We start from the raw sequence: 23679 nt of genomic DNA on the forward strand, positions 1-23679 counted from the left end.
TAGTGTAAATGGGGTACTATTCTACTTTTATGTATTTGCAGCATGCTTCCAATTAGCTACTTTCTGTTTTCTGTGATTCATTAAACTTAAATCAAAACTAAATTTATATAAAAGCAGATTTTCTATTGTGTGATTTTGATCGAGGCACCAACATTCATCTGGATCAAAGACTACCCTGAGAAACAGAGTACAGTTTGTTAGACTGCAGGGTCAGCTGTCTAATCAGGTAGTCAGCAGCATAGGAGCACCACAAGGGACAGTACTCTCACCATTCCTATTTACTCTGTACACCTCTGATTTCCAGTACCAGACAGAGTTCTGTCATATACAGAAATAGTGGGATGACTCTGCAATCACTGGGTATATCAAAGATGGACAAGAAGCTGAGTGCAGAGAGCTGGAGAACTGCTTTGTTACATGGAGTGAAAACAATCATCTGATCCTGAATGTCAACAAAAAAAGAGAGATGATTGTAGATTTCAGAAGAAGTGGGAACGAGTTGAATCCTGTTAATATCATCAAAGATGTGGAGGTGGTGGAGGAGTGGAAGAATAGAATAGAAAATCACTTGATTGTCCCAGAGTGGAAAAATTCTGGTGTTCACAGCAGCAAACAGCTAATAGAAAAAATTGACACACAAATGTGGACCTTAGAAAAGAAACAAGTAATATAATAGTGAAGAGTTAAAAATAAACAATAAAATACTGTACTGTAAAGTCTTTTAACAACATAAAACTGTGCACCTGGAGAATAAATAACCAATATACAGCTATGGACATTTTTATAGTAATTGATATTTGAAAACAGCAGCAAAATCAGAGATGTGCAAAATGACAGCAGCGTGTTACATAAGAAATAGCATGCTGAAATACCACGGTGTTACCCTAGACAACAAACTAGACTGGATATGCAACCATGAAACCGTCTACAAGAACGGACAGAGCAGATTGATCTTAGAAGGGGCGTAGGTCCTTCAGAGTTTGTTTGAAGAAAAAAAAAAAAAAAATCAATAAATTTTTCTAGTGCCAGACATGTGTGACTCGCTTTAGAAGCAGCGGCTGCTGGAGTTGGAAAAATAGAACTTATGCTGGTCGATGCGCCACATCAACCAATCAGAGAAGCTGATCTGAAGCTGGCAGGGAGACAGACACAGAGCTGCTGATGCAGAGCGTTATGATCACTCCTCTGTAACGGTTAATTAACGCCTAAATTAACTTAAAATGTGAAAACCGTCCGGCAAAATATGTTTCATTTTATTATTCCGGTGCCTGCAGTTTGGATTAGGTGAAAAATGCCTTCCAGCCACTGTGAACACTACAGCAAACTGCAAAGAGGCAACCGGGCCAGAGGCTGCTGCTGAACTGGGCTCCTAGTGATAGCGCACCGCCGATGTTTGGGGGTCTGAGCGGCTCCCACAGAGAAATAATATTTGAAGGCAGGATTGTAATCTGGATGAACTGACTGCACAGATTTCAGGTGGACTTTCTCAACTAAAAACATATTAAAACTACTTTTTACCAACTGATCACAGCAAATATAGCTGCCATTGTCCAGCTGATGAAAGGATAGGGTAGCTCTGCAAAACGCGCATCAGACCTACTTTTCCACCATGCAGCTAGAGCAGCAAAGATGCTACTGACGTCAGAACTAAACTTTTACAAGCATCAAAAATGAAACAGTACGCTCGTTTTTACTGCTCCTTTTGCTTGTGGTGTGAACGTAGCATTAAGCAGCTGGTCTACAGTATCTGACCTTCGCTTCACTCTGCTGCCTTCATGCAGGTTTCTGCATTTGCATAGTTTCAGACACCACCTATGTATCATCAACCTGTCATTCACTGGTGACCCCGCCTTCCCATTGTGAGAACAAGTAAACTTCTTCCCGCATTCACATTGTTCCTAAAGGAACCATAATGACCTTAAAGTTTAACTGATGTTCACAAGCAGCTTTCTGATTTAACCATGAATGTTTGGTTTCTTGACTGACAAACACTCTTTATGCAGTTCTTCTTCTTTTGACATGTGTCTGAATCCCGTGTTTCTCTGTTTTGGGATTTATTGCTAAGTTCTCTACCTCCCTTTGATTTTATACTTTGTTACATCTGAAATCTTGTTTGTCTTTCTTTGCTCAATGTCAGCAGCTTTTCCTCTTTATTTTCCCATAATGTCATCCTTGCTCGATGTTGCAGCTCAAAACATTTCTGCCTTTCATCCAATCCATCTGTCTGCAGTTTGTTCTCTTCTTCGACATCTATTACAACTTGGATTTATTTCTTCAACTCTCAACCTTTTTTTCTGTCTCTTTTATCAATTTGTCCTTGGCTGACATTCCCCCTCTGGTTGGTTTTTAAAGCTTTCCTTTTGGGTTTCTTCTCAATCTTTTCCACTGTAATAATAGGAAAGTGGAGCATAGGGACCCCAGGCTGCCCCCTCCTCTCCTCCCCTCCATCTTTTACCTCTCTGCCATCCACTGCCTGTTGCTTATTCATTCCTCTCTCTCTTTCTTTAAAGACACAACATATGGAGGGTGGTTATACAGATGGTTGTCGTGTTACCGGTTTTCATGGTGACTGCATGGTGAAAGAGTGTAAAATAGTCATAATATGACAAGAAAAGCTTTTAGTCGGTATGAAAACATAAAGGAGGAAAGAGGGCAGCGGTTTTGATAAGCCTGTTCTGACTGACATTGTTACAGCTGAACAGACGGGTTAGCAGGATTCTGTTTTCAGGAAATAATGCAGATATGACAATCTTGGATGGAGGCAATGTCTGGCTTTTATCAACCATTAATAAACGTCATGATGTCATCATTGACTTTCAACATGGAGCACCAACCGAATATCACTAATTAAACATCAGACAGGTATACCTCTTAATGTAATGTTACTGCAAAAGCCTCAGCCTGGAATCTGAATAGGTTTGGTGCAGTTCACAGTTTTCTAACAATTTCTCCTTGAATATGTCATGGGCAGTGATGGGACTAACGGCGTTGATAGTAACGGCTTTACTAACGCCGTAACCTTTTTTTAGTAACGAGTAATCAAAATTATTACCCTTACTGTAACTATAAAGCAGTTACCATTGCTGACACCCCGTTACTGCACGTTACTCAGGTCGCGCAATTAACCTTTTTTCATGATAGGACTCATGCGCGCGTCATGATAATTTGCTGTTACGGGTGTTAACGCACAGAGAGATGGAGAGTGAGAACTACAGCAGCAAATTCCAGATGGAAATACCAGTGCTACGTCAAGCCTCGATCTCCGCACAGCACAGGCGGCACGATTCAAAGGCACGTAACATGCACCCTGTGCTCGCGCCACAGGGTAACTACGGTGAGCGTGAACGATCAAATGTTAGCCTTTATGGAGAAAGGGAGAAATCTGGATGGATGGATGGATGGATGGATGGATGGATGGATGGATGGATGGATGGATATTTACACCACATCAGATACCGTTCCCCCCATGTTAAGCAGGAGAAACGCTATCTGACGGGTCTTATCTGAGTTGCAATAAATGCAAAACTCTCTGCAGGTTCTTGTCTTTGTCGTCCGCTCTATTCAGATGGCTTTGAAACACACGGCAAGAAGGTGGGGGCCGGGTGGTGAGGGTTATGGGGGCGAGAAATGCAATAGTTACTTTTACTAGTAACTAGTTACTTTTATTGTGGAATAACTCAGTTAGTAACTCAGTTACTTTTTGGGAGAATTATCTAATAACTATAACTTAACTACATTTTCAAAGTAACGTGCCCAACACTGGTCATGGGTCAGAACAGAAGACCTAGTATTTGAAGCAAGACAGACAGTGAGATTACTCAAAAAGCATTTATTTAAACAACGAATGTAGGACCCAGAATTCAAGGAGAAAGATCAGCGTACTTTCAAAACACAAGCGATTATTAAAAGGTCAGCGTGCCGGAGCTCATCAGCTGGGGCAGGTTCACTGGATTCTCTGTAGAGATGGGAACTCAGGTTAAGGACCACAGAACTCAGACAGGAAATGATAATCTGTATGTGAGTCACTGACCTGGTTAATGTTCAGATTGAGCGCAGAAGAAGGATTGGAGTCCAGAGCAATTGTTTCTCCATAGCATACCATAGTTCCAGGAGAGAAGTACAGCAACGGTGAGCAGGAGTCAGAAGAGCAGAAGAATCTGGAGGGTTAATTCAAACCAGAGTCAAAGCAGGAGCAGATTTCCAGGCCAGAAGATCAGAAGTCCGAAGAAGGTCTGAAGGTCGTAAACAGGCAGAATCCAGGTAACAGTCCAGAAACAGATCAGGCAAACAGGCAAGGCAATTATATTAAACTCTTCATTTGATACATTTAGGATGTATAAACCAGGGTTTCCTGCTATCTCAGCCTTTCACAAAAAAAAATAAGGATGCAACAGACAGGTGACCCCTGAGAATATATAGAATTACTTCATATGTATTTATATGGATAAAGTTAAGTAATTCATTTTTTTTACTATTTAAAATAGATTTTATTATTAAACTCCTCATTTTAAAACTATTTCAGTTATTAAAGTGGACATGCTATTATCGATTTGTGTGTTTTTCATCATAATGGTATATTTAATGTTTGAATAATTCAGTTACAACTACTGTTTTCATCAGACATTCACATTTGTGTATTTTTTTGCCTTCATATACCTTTGAGAATAACATCATTAATATAAAGATCATCTCGTGACCGTCCACGGTTGCTCTTGCGACTTCCATTGTCTCTGATTTGGCCAGTTATTTGAGTGACACTTCCAACTGTATTTCTTTTGATATATTAATCTATGTGGTTAAAAAAAAAAAAAAAAATCGTTTTTCTGGTGTCTTCAAAAACTCTCCCATTTAAATATGCACAGAAAAACACTATAATGTAATGCATACCTTACATTGTTCATCAGAGGAGGTCGCTAAGTGAAACTCTATTTAGACTCTCTAAGCCTCTTCTCCTTTAAAAGTTTAAAAAGCCACGATAGAAAGACAGCATGTTATTAATCTGTGCTAATTGGAAACCATGACAGGCCATTAACCTGTAATTTATCATCAACCTCATTGGTAGAACATCTGCTTTATTAAAAAAAATCTAATCACTTACTGAAGCTTACATGTTTATGTTTTTCACCTACTTGTTCTTCTCTGCACCCTGTGAGGACTCAGATACTGTATGATGATCGCCATCACGGCAAAGGAGCATTTATTGAGGACACCGTCCCATGCAGTGATAAAGTTAGGGTTGTCCTTTCCAAACAAGGGTTGAAGGAGAATGCTAAGTCTTCTTGGAATCACTTCCTTCCTGATATAATCTGATAAGATGATTGCATGCTGTAACATGATCATCATACAGTATCTGAATGAGGAAGAGAGCAAGATACAAAATGAGAATTTAAGTCTGAACAGCACGTGGAGGTGTTAGCAAGAGAAAACAGTGATGTATTAAAGCAAAGGGAAGAAATTGGCCTAAGACTAACAAAATAAGACAATTAAATAAAAAGATTAAAAAAGGGAAAGAACAATAAAAAGGGATTCATAGATCCTAGGTTCAAAGACCCTGACAACTATTCTGCCAATATTTCCATACCAACAACTATTCAATTCAATTCAGTTTATTTCCTATATATAGCACCAATTCTCAACACATGTAATCTCAAGTAAATTTACAGAGACAATTCTAGGTTAGATTCATAGACACTAAACCAGGACTTCCTTCCATCACCTTGCACAAAAAAAAAGACGCAACCTTCTTTTTGTGGGTTAGTAGACGTCCAAAAAAGGACGCCACATTGGACGTCCTTTTTTGGACAGACAGATTTTCCTACTTTGGACTTCTGTTGGGCCCACAGGATTGTGTGCTGAGCTGTGTTAGGGTTCCTCTTACCTTTCCTCCTCAGAGTCTCCAGCCCAGAAAAGCCTCCAGCTGGTTCCAATTGGACGCATCAGGGAGCAGTATTTAGGCTACGTTCACACTGCAGCCTGAAGTGACCCAATTCCGATTTTTTTGCCCATATGTGACCTGTATCTGATCTTTTTATGACAGTCTGAACGACACAGATCGGATTTTTTCAAATGCGACCCAGGCCACTTGGATATGTGGTCCTGAATCCGATACGTATCTGATCTTTTCAAATGCGACCTGTGTCTGTACGGCCAGGTCGCATTCATCCGACCTACACGTCATTGATACTTGACAAATGTTACTAAACATTACTAATCTGCGTCCTACTAAGCGGAGGCGGGAGAAACTAACAACCATGGCGGAAGATAACACAGAGAGCAGTCAATGGAGAGAAAGTGAGGTTGCTGACTTAATTCATATTTGGAAAGATAGCTCGATTCAGATCAAACTCGAAGGGTCTTACCGGAACCGGGGAGGGTCTTTCTTTTTGATCTTCTTAAAAAGATTTCGTTCGTAATGTGCCTGCTCCTGTTGGAGAAGAACTTAAAGAACGCAATATACGCTGCGGTATTACGAGTCATGTTTACTTCCGCAAACACTGAGGACGCTTGCTACATGTGACGTCATCGCGTCCTCGAGTGCGCATGCGGGACACTTCGGTTGAACGCTTTCAGTTCACACAGTAGATCACATACAAGTCGCATATACTTGGAAGTGTGAACGGACACGCAAAAAAATCCGATTTCACAAAAAAATCGGAATTGAGCATTAAGGCCTGCAGTGTGAACGTAGCCTTAGAGGAGTGGATTCCCTGGGACGGATGCCAGTCGGTTAATTTCCACACAGTGGTAACCTACCTGCTAGCTCTCCTAAGACAGAGCTTTGTGCTTAGACTCAAGCTCACCTCCTTGCCCTCCTTGTCTCCTAGAAGCCTTGCAGTTCCAAGCCGGTTCTCCACTCAGTCCTCCTGGATTCATCCTCGATTGCTCACCTGCCCGTCCACCCTCTGGAGCTCTCAAGCCGAAGCCCGGCACCTCAGCCAAACTCAATCTCTGTGGGCTCATCCAATCTCCCCTCCATCTGCTCCACTCTCCAAAGATCTGTAAGGAATTTGCATCTTTTCTAAATTACTCAGTTCCCCAGCCTGAATCTAACTGATCTCTCACAGTTCCTGACTAAGCCGCTGTTTCCCGAACCTCTACGCCGGTCCAAACAATCTCTCTGTTAAACTTCTCAATAAACATTCTAAACCGCTTCCTGACTCGTATTGTGTCTGCGCCAGAGTCAACTCTAGAATCATGTCAACTTCACATCCAGGAGAAGTTCAAAGTCAAGCACACATGACTGTGAAAAAGGCAAACCAACCATGGATCTCAATGACAAAGAAGAAGTCAGCTGTTGTCAACCTGAGCAGCGTTGCTTTGACCCCAGCACAGCTTATGAATTTTGAACTTGGTCTTTCCTTTGTACCAACTCACTAAGTCCATCTGAACTTTTTTTAGACTTATTACAATTCTTTAGAGACAGATGATCTAATTAATTAGTAGTACCTAAGACAATTAGAAAAATCAACCTTTTAGAAAAAAATAACTAAAGTCTGATCCCACAAAGAAATATCTCAATTAATTGATAATATTACTAGAATAGGGGTTCTCACACTATGAGATCTCTCTGAAGGAGAAGAGAAAAGTGCTAATTATTGAAAGCCGACTCAAAGCTGTCTTGCAGATATTACCAAACATTGAAAAAGAACCTATTCAAGCATCTTCTTGAATAGGTTGAATAGGCATTCAGTCTTTACCTACAGACTCAATGACGGGCCTCCAGAGACACTGTCTCACCATTGCCCACCTTTGGTGGTTATTTTCAACTCTTTTTTTTGTTTCTTGCCCTTGTTCCTGGTCCCCCATCCGCCCAACCTGGGTCGGTTGTTTTGTGTTTTTTGGGCTTGTGTTCTTCTACATTTACCCCCCAAAACAGGGAATATTAAAGAAATAATTTTAAACCAATCCATTAAAATGATCCATACAAGGTACTTTGAATGAAAACCAATTATGACCTATAAGAGAGGTAAAAACATCAGGGACAGGGTTGTCAGAGATTTTGATAGCGGCACAGAAAGTTCTCTGATAACTATCAACTTGCCAGGTAATTTCAAATGTGGGGCCTGCATAAACTGCCAGTATACTGAAAATGTAAAATCATTTCAACATCCAATTGGATGGCAGGAAGAACATCAACATAAAAGGCTTTATTACCTGCAAAACCAAGAATGTAATTCATATGATACAGTGCCCATGAGAAAGACATATATAGGAGAAACATCCCGTTCTTTTAAACATTGTAATGAACATAGATGTTCAATCAACAGGAATGTTTTAACTAGTTCAGTTTCACATTTAAATGAAAAATATTGTGTGTTTTTTATAGGTATTAAAGCTATTAATCAAAGCAAAAAAGCGGATAATATCCATCTTTTCAGGAAAGGGAGAGACAGTTTAGATAAATTACCAGAAGAGTTTAGCCACTACGGGTATGAATGAGGATCTATTAATGAATGAAATCTTTGATTAATAATAATTAAAATATTTACACCTATGGTCATATACATTCTTCACTTTATCTGTATTGTTATTTTTAATCTTTTTCCTTTTTAAATGTTCAAAAAGAAATTAAAAAGCTTTGATATGGCTTTTCTTGTTTTTGCTAATTTAATTGCACTGTATTTATAATAAATACACTTGAATGTTTTTAATGTTTCTACGGATTCAGCTGATAATGCATACTGGCAATCATTGTTATTCTTGTCGTGGATTGATGAACCTCTTTTTAAACACTGAAAGCCACAGCCTTATTGGCCACTTATTTAAAGAGCCAGTAAGTACATGTAACACTCATTAATGATGATTGGTCAGGTGGTGTATGTGAGCAAACATGATTGGTTGATTGAATTTATGTTTTTTCTGGATTATAGTACCTTTTATGGAAATGCAATTTTATATTTGCTCTGTTCGAAATCCTGGGCTGAAGGACGCGGTCTACCTAGACTTTATCCTTCGAAGTCGGTGAAAATAAGGAGACCGGAAGTGTTTTAGCTGTGAATTCGAACAGGTCTACCCTTCGGCGGGTTTTACCTTCGTATGCTCTGTTGCTTAGCAACCGTGAAAGTTGACACACAAAGCAGGAAAAGAATGAATACAGAAGTTTTCAAAAATGTTTGTTTATTTCTTTTTTTTATTATAAAGTGAACAAAGACTACACTCACAAGAATCCAGAGTGGAATAAATGTTCCAACCACCAGGAGCATAAACAAATCAAATCAAATGTAATGAAAGAAACCTTAGTCAGTTAAATAGCATGCTGCTGTCATTTTGCACATCTCAGGTGCTGCTGCTATTTTCAAAATTGCATTACTGTAACAATGTCCATAGCTGGATATTGGTTATTTATTCTCCAGTTTTATATTGTTAAAAAGCATTACTATTTTCATTCATTTCAGACGGAACTATTCACAGACTTGTATTATATTAACTGAACTTCCAATTTTCACCACTGTTCGGCAGCAAGTAATCTTTCCTCTGATCACGGCTTGCTTGGTCTCGCAATGAATCCTGAGTAAACCAAGGATAGCGAGGATACATCGAACCCGTCCTTCAAATCAGGCAAAAAGAAGGACGCATTTTAAGGCCGCATAACGAGGACTCTTGGAATCTGACCAGACCTCGGCGCCGTGCTATGACGTAATAGTCCTTTGAATCTGGCCTTCTAATCTGGCCTTTCAAACAGAGCAGTTGACTTATTAATGACCCTTGAGAAGGCCACATCCGAGACATGTTGCTCTCAAATAAAGTGTGTTTTTGTATTCTTTCCACACCAGTTCACTGATCCTTTTAATGCACCTTGGAAGTTTGTGAACTTGTGACATCAATTCTGCATCCCTTCAGCTGATCTAACACTTTGTGGAATCATTTTTCTCCATCTTTCTCCACAGTTAGAACTGTAAGTCTGTTTTAGCCAAAGTTGCATCTTATTTCTAACTTTTGATGAACTAAGTCTGGCAACATGATGCTGCCATCACCATGTTTCACAATTGGTATGGTGTGTTCTGGGTGTGTATTACTGGACTGTTCTCCCAGAATATGTAGGCCAAACAGTTTTGGTCTTTAATAAATAAGACTACATACACAACAAGTACTGAAGCCTTCCTGTGAGTAGTTTCTTTCTCCTGAGCTGTGGATCTATGTGGCTTCCTTTGTATCTACCCTTGGACTCTAGGCTGTTGCCAGATTAGCTGATCATCCATGTCGTCCCACCTGAAACTTTCTCTTTGTATTTGGTGATGATGGTTTGAGCAGAACTTGGAGATGTTCAGACCTTTGGATATTGGTTTAGAACCAAACTTTAAACTACTTCCTGACATTTCCGTCTTGCTCCTCTGTCTTTATTGATTGTTCTTAAATATTCTCTAAGAAACCTTCGAACCCATCACATAACAGCTGGATTCATACTGAGGTTAATTTACACAGACATCTACTTTTGATTGATTTTATTTATAGTGTCGAAGTAAAGACGAGGTACAGGAATGTATGCTACATATTTCAGGCTTATTTTTAAAAACTTTTAAAACTGTGCATGATGTTTTTCCACATAATAATCACAAACAAACTCTACGCGGGCGTGTTTGGCACAGACTGCATCCTTTCAACACCACATAAGACGTAGAAGTAGAAAACATTGTCATAAAACTGGACAGATGGACCCAGTATTCATGGTAAGATGGTCTGAAGGAAAGTTCAAAACCTTAATTAAAATAAAACAGACAAACAGAACAGAAGCACGGAGCTGAGGACCGCAACGGCTGCAGGAGGGGGGGGGGGGGCACCGCCTAATCACTGACACTCTGAACGGAGAAACACAGGTAAGTGACCAAGATCATCTTACAGGAGATGATTCTCCAAGTGAGTCACTTACCTGGTTTAACAGTTCAGTCCATCCTCTCAATAATAGGCAGGATCAGCCGATGCACTGCCAACAAGAGGTGGTCCTGAGCAGCCCGGAGTGTCACCGATGCTGCAGCCCCAGAGAGCTTGCAGCCGATCCAGGTCAGGGGAGAGCAGATCAGGCAGGAACAGTTTAGAGATCCAGGGCTTCTCCGCACAATCAGAGGTTCCAGCCCAAACAGAGGTATCCAGGCTTCCAGGAATGCCCAGAGTGTGAAGGCAGGTTCGGTGTCCGATAGGTCCAGAAGCATGCCCACACGAACACGCACAAATGCAGACAGGGGCACCGCCCAGGGCAGGTTCAGAGTTCTGTGTGTCGAGCAACCAGCTCAGACAAAAACAGACAGACAGGCATAGTGATGGGTCCAGTAACAACGATGCGTCGGTCCTGGTTCACAAGCATCCTCATTCACATTTTTCCCAAAATGTTCACGTTATGATAGATGTTTTATAGATTATTTATTTGCTGCATCTAAATTATCAAGGATATTTTCAATTTAAACATAGTTATGATATAATACAATATAACCTACAATATCTTAAATTACATCATTGTACTAGGTCATCAAATCAATTCAGTTTAGTCTGTCAAATAAGCTGATTGTAGTGTCTTTCAATGTCCAGCAGGTGTCAGTATTTTGTGAGACAGTATCAAGGCAGTATCAGTACAGTTTGGAAATGTGTCGAGGCGCTTCAGACGCCTCATTTACCCATTAATAGACAGGCAGAATCCAGCAGAAGTCCAAAGGAGGGTCAGGCAAACAGATCAGACAGGGCTAGTGGGTGAGAGGGAAAGGAATCAGGAAATCAGAATCACAAAGGAAACGCTCCCAGCACTGGTTAGGGCATAAACTCGCCTGAAGACACTGGCTCCAGAATAATCTCCTTACTGGAAGGGGAACATGAACCTAGGACTAACTAAAACTTATGAAAATAGAATCTAAAGACATCTAACAACAAACAAACAAACAGTAAACAATGATCTGACCCTGATAGCTGGGACTGAGCCCAATATAAAGGAACAGACGCAGGTCAATGAGATAAGTGATAATTAGAGACCAGGCAGAATTAGGCAGGTGAGTGAAATGAACAATTAAGGTGAGCTATCAGGGCAGATCATGATAAACACAGCTGTTTTCAAAATGTTCAAAGCCTCTTGTCATCCAAGAGTGAATCATTTCTCTCCAAGAGTTTTTCACGATCTGTTGATCTTAGTTATTTGAATGTGGTTAATCATAAGATGTCTCTTTAGGTTTGTATTTGTGAAACCTTCACCAGTAGCATATGCTGATCATCCACTAGGTTTCCCACACAAAGCTATCCACAAAATCACAAATTTTCTGAGGTACTATGACCAGCACAAGGCTGCATGAAGGGCATAAGTTATAAAAGTATATAATTTACAAATGCAGACTTTGCAGAGCTCTCAATCATTTATGAGGCTTTACTCTTTCACATAGACTGGACTGTTTAGAATACATTTCTATTCTGTAAATATATGTATTATTTCATGTCATATTCTGCTATTGAGTTTAAAAGAGAAAGAAGCCTGCCTCCAAACCTGACCTACTGCATATGTTCACCTTATCTTCATTGTCTGACTCCTTTTACCATCTTTCATCAGTCTCATTATTATTGCTCTTACACAAACAGCCTCAGACACTGGCCTTCATGAATATGCAGGGCCTGGGATCAAGCCCCTTGTACAAACTGTCAGGAAGACAAATGATGCAACGTGCTGCAACACACACTCATGCTCTATGAATGAAAACCATGAGCTTTTCTGCTGGCATGTGCTACAGTAGATTTACATGAATCAGATGCTGAATGGCTACCACATGTGTGGCAGTCTATATCTTCACAGCTGTACCTGAATTGGTCATGATCCTCTATATTTTCACTGCTTTCAACAGGTTGGAACCTCCTCTGCACAGCCAATCAAAGCTGGCTAAGTGTCAAAGAAAGGGACATTGTTGTTTTGGAGGACATGTGTACAACAAGGATAGAACATTAGTGAAGCCGTGCAGTGAAAGAGAAAACAGACAAATAATCAATGTCTAATTTGAAGTTCTTGAACCATGAACAGGGTTCAGTAAATGTGGAGACAGGCTAGCGACAGGCTGAATAGAGTATGAGATCCAGGATCTAAAGACAAACAGGATGCATTTCAACCACAGACCAGCAACAACTTTTCCTACAATTATTAAAGTTCAGAAAGCATATTTGTCTTTTTCTATCAGTATGCGCATGGAAATAGTGAACTGAGTATCAATTTAGTTTAAACACAAGCGTTTACCTTAATGCTGATTTAGAAGTTGTTAAATTGGATGAATAGATTTTGCTTTTCTTGCCTTATGACTCTTTTTCACTTACAAGGAAGACTGACTCACAGAAATAAAGGTGTAAGAAATCAACCCCTCCACAGGGAAATGCTTATGTTAACAAAAAATGGTTAATGTCATGATGGGTTCACTAAAGCGACCCAAGAATGCAGAACACCACTGACGGACACAGGGATGAAAGTTTAACAAGTTTATTATGCACAAGCACACAGAATGTACAGGTTTTGGTTCGGGGCCTGGATACTGGTTCACCGGAGTCTGCGTGAGAGACAGTTCAGTTAGCGTTGCCAACAGAGGTTTGATTTCCAGAGGATCACTGATTGTACCTTGAGGGTTCTTGAGGTTAGCCTTGGGAGAGTCACTGTTGGATCTGGAGAGGAGTTCAACAGCAGAGTCCGTTTGCTGCTTCAGCGTCTCACGTCTATAATGAACAGACCTTGGTTTTGGGTTTTTCAGCTCTAGTCCAGAGCTGCTTGGAGGTTCTCTGAGATTCCTCAGGTTTGGCTCTGAGGGTCGGCTCGGCAGGTTAGCTCTTCCTGAGCTTTCACAGAGGAGACACAGGTTTCCTGGAAGACAGAGACAATAGTTAGAATCCAGGCTGGATTCAAAGTCATAGAGTTTCACTGAGGATCTAGGCTTAAGCGCTGACCAACTGGAACAACACTGCGGCGTTGAGGCAAGGTCTGAAGACAGCTTAAGTAGTGGATCCTCTGATGATCTTGATGAGCTGCAGCTGAGCAGGAGGCTCCCTCAGAGGATCCACGGCGGACTCTGCTGGAGAAAGGTGGAATTTCTCCAGCTCCCAACAGTTAAGACCCCACTCTAAACCACCACCGTAACATGGCGGAGGTGTTTCAGTGCCCAAATGATCCCAGAGGTTATAACGTTGGGAATTAAAAAAAACCCTGGTAGGGTGTCTAGAGGCAAACAGGCTCTGGGGTACTTATCAGACAAAAAGCTATTTAAAAAGCCCTTATAATGACCACAAAAACTAAGCACGTGATGTACGGTACGTCTGGGCAAGCACCTCGCACTGAAACCAGCTCTGGGGGTTAATCAGAGAGCACCTGGTGGTAGGTTTCTCCTTCCGGTACCCAGCCTGGTCTAGCCTGTAGGAGTGAGGCCAGATCTCCCAGTGGGCCCACCATATGGGGGAACCATGAGGGTTAGTCAGCGTACTGAGGAGCAAGCCTCTGGGATCTGATCCACCAACACTTAGAATTGCTCCAGAGATGTGGAAAGATACTTTGCTAGCTCCTGATTGGCCCTCTGTCTTCTCTTGTGTCATTGGCTGTCACTGCTGTCACTCCTGAGAAGCTCCCTTTACAAACATCTGATGCGTCACTGAGTAGGTTCTTATTGGACAGTTACAGTGCTGCTGAATTCCAACGCACTACCGTAATTAGAACTATAGGGTTGCAACCATTACCTCGGATTGTTGGTTTTCTTTGGGTTTTTGAGATATCTTCCAGGAGGTACAGTCTTGTAGAAAAACGTGGGTCTGCAAAAGACGATAGTGGGTGCAGGAGTCTGCTACTGTAAATTAGGCATTTTTTACTGTTCTTAGATCATGTAATCTAGAAGGGTTGTAATATCAGTTGTATTAATTTACACAAATCTTGGAATTGCATGCATGTGTTTGGTTATTAGACTTGCAGCCAGGATGTCTGAAAAAAGAAAGACACATAACAGACTACTTTAAAAGTGTAAGTTACATTCAAAGAACTGTGTAACACCCCTCCTAAAACACCTTTACTGGCTCCATAAAGCAGCATATCCACTTCCTGATCACTGAACCACTTAAAGATCACTTAAAGCTTTCAATAACCTTGTAAAATATATTTGCTATGGAGCCTAGGCGGAAGTTCAACTGAAGAAACTCATTGCTCTCCTACATCCACCTGCGACACAGCCAATAAACTTCGAACCATACCTCAGCGAAAACCAATCAGCATCCAAAGTTGATCTTAAAAGGCCTCCAATCGCACATGTCTGCTCCTGTTCACAGGAGGATGCGCTGTGACTTCATTCAGATGACACCATTTCAACCCACCTCCAGCCCCTCCTCCACCATGGTAGCTAAAGTTTCATCAGAGCGTCATTCCTCCCAGACTCTTACTGCATTCCCTGTCTCATCTCACCCGGTCCTGCACAAGACTTCAATGTTGAGCCTGGTTCTGCCAGAGGTTTTTCCCAATGGGGAGTTTTTCCTCTCCACTGTCACTTCATGCTTGCTCATCATGGACAGGTTCTCTGAACCTGTGTTATCCAAACTGGACTTCCATCTTTCAGGTCCCTGAGTGAAGCTCTAGTATCAGCTCACAGAGTCCACTGGATCTCCCCATAAAGCTCAGCAGACCGTCTGGCTAACCAGCAGTCTACAGACTGACCAACTTCATCTATCTCCACTCCACCACCAGTTTCAGGCCTGGGGGGAATCAGCCCTATTCTTTGCTCCTGTTTGTGCATTTCTCTATGTCTGGTTCTGTCTCCTTGAACCCCAGACAGCCTCAGCAAATGGCTGCTCACACTGAGCCTGGTTCTGCCTGAGGTTTCTCCCTGTTAAGAAGAGTTTTTCTTCTCCACTGTCGCTTCAAGCATGCTTAGTGTGAGGGATTGCATTCAAGTCAATGATTCGATGCAATCCGCTGGTTTTCCTTAGATAGAAAACTTTGAATCAATCTGACTGTATGATCTGATGAACTGTAAAGTACTTTGAGATGACGTGTGGTGAACTGGTGCTATATAAATAAAATTAATTGAATTGAATCATCAAAAAAAGGAGAAAAATACAATATATTAATGTGATTTTATACATCCAAGCTAATAATAATTGTAAAACTATGTTTTTTAATCTACATGATTTGTTGCACTCCAAATTGTGCAATTGATCATATCATGCATCCATATATTTTGTCAGGAGAAGGAAAGCAGAGATACAAGAGAAAGGAGAGAAGACAGAGAAAGGGAACAAAGACAGAATATCTTTCAGAAAACACAGTATTTATAATAGTAATATTAAAAATACTTGTGTCCCCCACCTTCTCAAAATTTTGTCCATGCCCTCTCTTCTTTTCTCACTGGAAAAACAAATTCCTAGAGATAACTTTTACTTAGACTCCAGTGAGTCGTCTTCCTTGATGTTTTAGTTTTTTCACTTTTTATCAGTGTTTCGTACTCTGGCTGAGCCTTTTGGCTGTCTGTCTTTATGGGATAGCTGAGTCATCAAGGTGCTCCATATTAAACTCCAAATTCCCTTGGCTGTCCCAATTTGGGATCACAGACATATTTGTATTATTGACCTCAAATTCACTTATAGTGCCTGTATTTTCCTCCCCAGAACAGCCAGTTCTTGTAAAAGTTTGTCAAACCTCTCTGTGGTGATGAGATGCCTCTTGTGCTGATTAGCTTGTGTCTTTCAGGGTTGGGTTTAATCAAACAAAAATTGCAAAGTGCAGTACAGTTACAATACAGTTATACATTTATAAACCAGAGTATATAAACTTTGCCTTTATACAAATCCGTGAATGTATCAGCACCTCAATAAATAACAGCTTTGTCGTCAGTGTATCAACCTCCCAGACCACTCAGGTCTTCTAGTTTCAGCCTAGTCTCCACTCAGGTTTCAGCTCCCAAAAGCTATAACGCAGCATTAAAGTTGATTGCTTCCCACTATCACACCAATGCTCATTGCCATGCAGATGGTCAAAACATGGCGCCTGTTAAGCCAGGCCAACAATGACCCAAACGACTCCTCATTACAAAGGGGTGGACCTGTTTTCAGTTAAATGGACATGTTTTCTAAGGCATAACAAGGCTTTTGTTTGGCTACTATATAAAACCTGGAGCTCCATGCTACTTCAACCATTTTGAATTGAGAAATATTTCTGGACTGGGAGTGAAAAGTCTTCAAGCTTGAAAAACAAAGTCGAGTGGTTTGTTTTTACCTTTTTTTTGTGTGGAATGAAAATGACCTGGATGACTGGGAATCTCTTTCCCACCATGGAGAAGCAGCATTTAGTTCCTATGCTCCACTGATCTGGAACAAACTCACAGAAAACTTTAAAATGCTGAAAGCCTGAGTTCTTTGCAGTCACAGTTAAAAAACCTATTTGTGTAGAGCTGCCTTTGACTGTTGAAGTTAATCTGCTACCTGAGATATCATTAGTTTAAGGTTGTGATCCAATTGTTTGATTTGATTCACTATCAGCTATTATCATGTTGCTATTTTTTTATTTGTTTTTACTCTACTTTCATTTTCCCTCTGTTTTATTTTTTAATTCATTAAAATCACCTTGAATAGTCTCTGTACTCAACTGTGCTATACAAAAAGCTTACCTTGCCTTTGACTTATATTAGAATAGAATAGAAAATTCCTTTATTGTTCCACAATGGGAAATTCTTGTGTTTAAAGCAGCAAAAAGATTATAGAAAAAATTGTCACACAAAGTTGAACTTGTAAAATGTATAAAAATAACATCATAGTGAAGAGTAAAAAAAAAAAGAAACAAATAAAATACTGTACTGTAAAGTGTTATAACAATATAAATACTGTGCACCTGGAGAATTAATAACCAATATTTAGCTATATTGTATATTGTACAGCTATTAACATCATTGCTATACCTTAACCCTGGATAGGCCCTGAAAGAGGGCCCGGTAACAATCTGCTAGCCATCTGCTGGTGTATATTAAGAATGGCCGCCAGTGATTCTCTGCTTAAATGTTGAACCATGTGGAAAGCCCCTGTTTGAGACCAGGCTATTTGTCCTGGTATGTCCCTAGATCTCAATTCTAAACCACACCTTCAATAAAGAGTCTACTGATCCTCATTTTCCAAACATCCTGACTAACAACAAGTAGTTACCAGCCTCTCCATCGTTACACTCTACACCATTTCCTGAATACAAACCTTCCCCCTGACTCTCCCTGACTCTCCCTGACTCCCCCTAATTCTCCCTGACTCCCCCTGACTCTCCTGACTCTCCGTGACTCGCCCTGACTCTACTTGACTTTCCCTGACTCTGCCTGACTCTCCTTTTGACTCCCCTGACTCTTCCTGACTCCACCTGACTCCCCCTGACTCCCCTGACTCCCCCTGACTCTCCCTGACTCCCCCTGACTCTCCCTGACTCACCATGACTCTCCCTGACTCCCCCTGACTCTCCCGGACTCCCCCTGACTCTGCTTGACTCCCCCTGACTCTGCCTGACTCTCCCCGACTCCTTTTGACTCCCCTGACTCTTCCTGACTCCACCTGACTCCCCCTGACTCCCCTGACTCCCCCTGACTCTCCCTGACTCCCCCTGACCCCCCCTGACTCTCCCTGACTCACCCTGACTCTCCCTGACTCCCCCTGACTCCCCCTGACTCCCCTGACTCTCTGTGACTCCCCCTGACTCTCCCTGACTCTGCCTGACTCTCCCTGACTCCCCTTGACTCCCCTGACTCTTCCTGACTCCCCCGGACTCTCCCCGACCCCCCCTGACTCCCCCTGACCCCCCTGACTCCCCCTGACTCTCCCTGACTCTCCTTGCCCTATATCTCACTCCTACCAAACTCCTGCTCCCTCACAAAGTTCCTGGATCATGAAGTACCTGTTAGTTCCTATTGCAGTCTCATTTGTGCATGTGGGTCAGGCATTTTACCAAAGCCATGCCTTAAAATTCATAAAAGAAGGAATTTATTATTGGTCTACTAATCACTGATGTCAGTGATAAGTAGTCAGTCTGTCTTTTGTTTAGTGTATAATAAAAGTACATAATCTAATGTTATTTAAAAGGACTGAAGAATCAATAACAGCTTCAGAAAAATTAAAAAGTTCTGATCCTTTTATAATCTATACATTTTCAACACTTGCCTAATTTCACTGCTTATTCACTATTTGCATTTTAAATGTGTCAACAACAATGACAACGTAACAGATGGCAGCTTGCTCAGTATGTTTTCCAGGGAGATATTGAAATAAACTAGAAAATTTCTAAAGAAATTTTGAGGGGGGGCACCTACTGCCCGTCTGGGTAACTGGGCCAATACGGCCCTGGCAAGTGACATTGGGGCTCCCCAGACCAACTGCTTACGCCTTTGAGGGCTGCTGAGGGAAGGAAAGAGGGCTAGGTCATAGGCAAAGAGAACTGTGTGCCACTTGTGCTGAAATCTGGGAAATAGACGTGCACAGCATATGATGCACAAGGGTAATATGGGTTATCCATATTGAACCGCAGTGGGTAAAGCGCAGTTGGCGGGCTCCGCCCGCCTGCTAGGAGCCCTTGCAGCGATGAAATCACCATTGGCGGGTGGAGCCCGCCTTCTAAGAGCCATTGCAGTGATGAAATTACAAATGGCTATGAGCAATATGCCAGAATGTATGAATGTGTATAAGGAAGAGGCTTTTATTCTGTAGAGTCCCTGTAGTGTTATTTTGAAAGTCTATCATGGATGTGCATCAAAAGATGGGTCATGCCCAGCAGTGATATAGAATCCATTTCCAAATGTTAAATCACTGGTTTTCCATGTTATTAGGTGAATAGCTGCTGTATTACAGAGTAAATGGGAGACTTTTATTGTGAAATTTGCTCTGGGGTGTGTTTTGAAAAGGTCACTAGAGTCTAATAAAAACAACCTGGAAGAGTTTGGGTCATAATGTTGAGCCATTTGCATCAATTATTGCATTAGTATAATCTAGAGGCTTTTATTTTGTAGGGTCCCTGGAGTCTTACTTTGAAAGTCCAACACAGTTGTGTTTAGAGAAAATGTTAAGACCCAGCAATGATAGTTCATGACTTTCCAATCGTTAAATCACTCTTTTTTTCCATGTTATTAGGGCAGTAGATGAAGCCGAAAGGGAGGCTTTTATTTTGAAATTTGCCATAGAGTGTGTTTAAAACAGTATTCTAGAGTCTATTCTCTAAAATGGGGTTGAGTTTGGGTCATAATGTTGAGCCATATAGGGCAATAAATATATGTAAAAAATATAGAGGCTTTTATTTTGTAGGGTCCCTGGAGTCTTATTTTGAAAGTCTATCAGTGTTGAGTGGCAAGGGAAGTGTCATGGACAGCAGTCATATAGTATCCATTTCCCAATGTTAAATCAGTGCTTTCACCCTCCATTAGATTAATATGTGCTGTTTAAAACAGCAGAGGTAAAATCTGTTTGAAGCACGGTTACCTTGACATCTCTCTGTCAGTGACAGAGAGAAAAGCGCAGCACTATCGTTCCTTCGCTCTCAGGCTTTTTTGAATGGCAGGAACAGCTTCGAACAAACGACTGCTTAGCAAAAACCATATGAGTTATTCAAAAAATTTCTTCACCGTGAGCATCAGCAATCCTTCGACTCCAACTATGCCAACTTTGGTGTATGTGTGTCATTCAGAACAATATTTATGACGAGTTGAATACACATAGTCGTGTTCGTTTTTCTCCCCTCTTCTGCTCCAAAACCAATGAAAAACGGCTCTGATTTTCATCGACTTTAGGTTGGTCTGGAGAATTTTTAAGGAAAAGTATTAATCCTACCGTAATTCCGAAGACATTGTGTGAGTCCAGAGGTTTCAGCCTACAAACTGACCAAAAATGGTGACTGTAGCTCCAAATATGTGGCCGTGAGGCAAGAACAAAATGTTTTATCTTAAAAAAACGACAGCCTGCTTCACTCCAGCAGGGTGCTGCAGAAGCTAACTGTCAGCTAGCTTCCAGGTGCTTAGCCTCCAAACAAACGACTGCTGAGCAAAAACCGTAAAAGGTATTTGAAAAATTCTTTCAGTGAAAGCAACATCTATCCTTTGTCTCAGACTGGGGTAACTTTCATGTCTGTAGGTCTTTCACAACCCAAAACGAAGCACAAACAAAATGGCTGATCCCACCTGCTCCTCCCTTTGTTTTAACTGCAGCACGACAGTCTCACTCACCTTTAAGCTGCTAAAGCACCCCTCCGAACAAACGACTGCTGAGTAAAAACCGTAAAAGGTATCTGAAAAATTATTTTTATCTAAGCAACAGCTATATCTTGTCTTCAATTGGAGTAACTTTCATGGCTGTAGGTCATCTACAACCTGAATGGGAAGAGAAAGAATAAGAAAAAACGTTTCATCACACCAGAGCTTCTAATTGAGCTAGCTGCAGCAGGTCAGTCACCTAGCTTTCTGGTGCTTAAAATGTCCTCCGAACAAACGACTGCTGAGCAAAAACCATATGAGTTATTCAAAAAAAATTTTCACTGTGAGCGTCAGCCATCCTTCGACTCCAACTATGCCAACTTTGGTGTATGTGTGTCATTCAGAACAATATTTATGACGAGTTTAAAACACATAATGTCATTCGTTTTTCTCCCCAGTGCTGCTCCAAAACCAATGGAAAAATGCTCTGATTCTCATCGACTTTAGGTCGGTCTGGAGGGTTTTTAAGGAAAAGTATTAATCCTACCGTAATTCCGAAGACATTGTGTGGGTCCAGAGGTTTCAGTCTACAAACTGACCAAAAATGGTGACTCTAGCTATAAAAATGTGGCCCTGAGGGCGAGTTTAAAATGTTTTTGGGTCTTAAAAAAACGGCTGCCTCACACTCTAAATTTTCAGTTGCTCCACTCTAGCAGGGTGGATTTTGCTAAAACTTTGTGGCGCTTGAGGTCTGATTATACAAAAACCGTAGCAGTTATCAACATGCCGTCTTCAGTTTTATATAGACGAAGGATTTATCTACAAACTGAGCTTTAAACTGTTTTTCTAAGTGAATGTATGCCGACACAGTGAAGCGCTGTTTTTTATCCTTTTTTTTACCTCTCCCCATTCATTTCCTATGGGATTTTTTTGTGACGTTTTCGCTAATAATTCGCAAACCTTCGGACTAATGAGAAAGTTTTATTAAAGCACGCATCGCACCATTGGTCCCGACGCGTGTGCCAACTTTGGGCCCGATCCGACGAATGGTGCGTGACTAGTTACGCGCCGAAGTTTTTGGTGGCGAGGAGAACTATAAGCTATAAAAACTAGAAAATTTCTAAAGTAATTTTGAGGGGGGCCACCTACTGCCCGTCTGGGTAACTGGGCCAATACGGCCCTGGCAAGTGACGTCGGGGCTCCCCAGACCAACTGCTTACGCCTTTGAGGGCTGCTGAGGGAAGGAAAGAGGGCCAAGTCATGGGCAAAGAGAGCTGTGTGCCACTTGTGCTGAAATCTGGGAAATAGACGTGCACAGCATATGATGCACAGGGGTAATATGGGTTGTCCATATTGAACCGCAGTGGGTAAAGCGCAGTTGGCGGGCTCTGCCCGCCTGCTAGGAGCCCTTGCAGCGATGAAAAAAATCACCAATGGCGGGCTCTGCCCGCCTGCTATGAGCCATTGCAGTGATGTAATCACCATTGGCGGGCTTCGCCCGCCTTCTAAGAGCCATTGCAGTGATGAAATCACCAATGGCGGGCTCCGCCCACATGCTCAGAGCCATTGCAGTGATGAAATTACAAATGGCTATGAGCAATATGCCAGAATGTATGAGTGTGTATAAGGAAGAGGCTTTTATTCTGTAGAGTCCCTGTAGTGTTATTTTGAAAGTCTATCATGGATGTGCATCAAAAGATGGGTCATGCCCAGCAGTGATATAGAATCCATTTCCAAATGTTAAATCACTGGTTTTCCATGTTATTAGGTGAATAGCTGCTGTATTAAAGAGTAAATGGGAGACTTTTATTGTGAAATTTGCTCTGGGGTGTGTTTTGAAAAGGTCACTAGAGTCTAATAAAAACAACCTGGAAGAGTTTGGGTCATAATGTTGAGCCATTTGCATCAATTATTGCATTAGTATAATCTAGAGGCTTTTATTTTGTAGGGTCCCTGGAGTCTTATTTTGAAAGTCCAACAGAGTTGTGTTTAGAGAAAATGTTCAGACCCAGCAATGATAGTTCATGACTTTCCAATCGTTAAATCACTCTTTTTTTCCATGTTATTAGGGCAGTAGATGAAGATGAAATGGGATGCTTTTATTTTGAAATTTGCCTTAGGGTGTGTTTTAAACAGTCTCCTAGAGTCTATTCTCTAAAATGGGGTTGAGTTTGGGTCATAATGTTGAGCCATATAGGGCAATAAATATATGTAAAAAATATAGAGGCTTTTATTTTGTAGGGTCCCTGGAGTCTTATTTTGAAAGTCTATCAGTGTTGAGTGGCAAGGGAAGTGTCATGGACAGCAGTCATATAGTATCCATTTCCCAATGTTAAATCAGTGCTTTCACCCTCCATTAGATTAATATGTGCTGTTTAAAACAGCAGAGGTAAAATCTCTTTGAAGCACGGTTACCTTGACAACGCTTAACGAGCCTGTCTGTGACAGAGAGAAAAGCGCAGCACTATCGTTCCTTCGCTCTCAGGCTTTTTTGAATGGGAGGAACAGCTCCAAACAAACGACTGCTGAGCAAAAACCGTAAAAGGTATTTGAAAAATTCTTTCAG

The sequence above is a fragment of the Cyprinodon tularosa genome, unplaced genomic scaffold (genome assembly GCF_016077235.1).
Source record: "Cyprinodon tularosa strain WSP-4 unplaced genomic scaffold, ASM1607723v1 ctg317, whole genome shotgun sequence".
In the NCBI taxonomy this organism is placed as follows: Eukaryota; Metazoa; Chordata; class Actinopteri; order Cyprinodontiformes; family Cyprinodontidae; genus Cyprinodon; species Cyprinodon tularosa.